Source organism: Budorcas taxicolor, chromosome 1 (assembly GCF_023091745.1).
Source record: "Budorcas taxicolor isolate Tak-1 chromosome 1, Takin1.1, whole genome shotgun sequence".
Taxonomy (NCBI): domain Eukaryota; kingdom Metazoa; phylum Chordata; class Mammalia; order Artiodactyla; family Bovidae; genus Budorcas; species Budorcas taxicolor.
The window spans coordinates 10,439,136-10,440,756 of record NC_068910.1 but is presented as its reverse complement, the minus strand read 5'-3'; the positions used below and the strand labels follow the sequence as shown (position 1 = coordinate 10,440,756).

Below are 1,621 nucleotides of genomic sequence, written 5' to 3'. Positions count from 1 at the left end.
CCTCTAAAGGTCACCTCCCCTGGGAGACCCAGGATCCTTAAGAGGGCCTGGGAAATGTTAATCAGCCTTATCCTCAGGAGCCACTCCTCTGCTCACCTTGTTGCCTTGCCTTCCCTGTCACTGCCGTCCAAAGGCTGGGGCTGGAAGCTTCTCCTGTGACTCCTTAGGGCCTTCATTAGCACCGCTTCCTGGAATTTAATTTAATGAAGGATCGAAAACAGCCCTAATGAAGGTGATGCAACAGCAAGCAGCCAGTGAGGTGCCTCCAAGGCCGAGCCACCGAGGCTCAGGAGCTTCTTGTAGACGGTGACCAGCAGTAGAGCGGGAAGAGGAACGGGACCTGTTCTGGGAGAGATGCTGCTCACTGGGCCCCGAGAGCATGGGACACTGCTCTGCAGAACTGCAGGGAGCAAACGCTGCCCCTGAAGCCAACTAGACAAAGTTAGAGGAATGAGCCTGGTTGGGGATGGCTACAGGTTGCTGGAGAAAAACTTCTGAGATGCTCTGGGCTAGCACAGGGCCAGCTGTGGACTAGTGCCAGCAGAGAGTAAGGACAGGTCAGGTTATCAGAGCCACAGGGCAGGAAGACGTTCAAATTTCAGTCCAAATGTGATGACAACAATTGGAGGTTTTTAGGGAATTCCCTGGTTGTCCAGTGGTTAGGACGTAGTACTTTCACTGCTGCGGCCCAGGTTCCATTCCTGGTCAGGGAACTAAGATCCCACGAGCAGTGCAAGCCTAAAACACAAACAAAAACCAAAAGCAACTGGAGGATTTTTGAGAATGGGTGACATGATCTGCTATTTTAAAGTTCCCCATGGGGGGCTCCCCTGGTGGCTCAGTGGTAAAGAATCTGCCTGCCAATGCAGGGGACACAGGTTTGATCCTCGGTCCAGGAAGATCCCACATACCACGGGACAACTAAGCCCATGAGCCACAACTACTAAGCCTGTGCTCTACAAGAGAAGCCACTTTACTGAGAAGCTGGCAAACTGCAACTAGAGAAAGCCCATGCAGCAACGAAGACCCAGCACAGACAAAAACAAAAAAATTTATTGTTAAAAATAAAGTTTTTTCTGGCTGCTGTGGACAAGAGAGAAAGTAGGAAAGAAGGCATGGGGTGGCTACCATGTGGTGCAGGAGATGAGGGTGATGGAGTGAAACCTATGGAGACAGTTGTTCCACATCCTTTAGGAGAGGGTAGCTGGGGACGTGGGGGGGGGGGGTGGGTGGGGGGTGGTGGGTGGCAGGCAGGGCACATATAACCGGGCTGAGCTAGTTTCCTCCAGCAGGTTTGGGCTGACTAGTCCCCTTTTAGTCCTCTCCACAGGCTTGGCCTCTTCTCCAAACGGACATTGCTCCAACATTTAAAGAAAATCTGCTGAAAGGGTTCCCCAGCCGCCTCCAGCTTCTTCCCCAGCTCTGAGCACCTTTTTACTCCACTGCTGGAAAGCCTTCCTCGCCCTGCCCTCAGGGCTTGGGCAGCGCCAAGCCTCCCAGGAGCTCCAGGATTGTATTTCACAAGGGAAACGGCTGGAGGCTTAGGTGTGGGGGCCAAGAGCTGCAAAGGGTGCAGCCTTGCAGACCAGAGCCGACCCTCTGCTTTGGCCTCCTGACGCTC

General features: G+C 53.4%; 1 non-coding gene across 1 annotated transcript; it reads left to right on the top strand.

Annotated features, from left to right (window-relative positions):
* Positions 1–641: 641 nt before the first annotated feature.
* On the top strand, positions 642–713 carry TRNAE-UUC (transfer RNA glutamic acid (anticodon UUC)). Its single transcript has one exon. It is a non-coding gene; the product is annotated as a tRNA-Glu (tRNA).
* Positions 714–1,621: the final 908 nt, after the last annotated feature.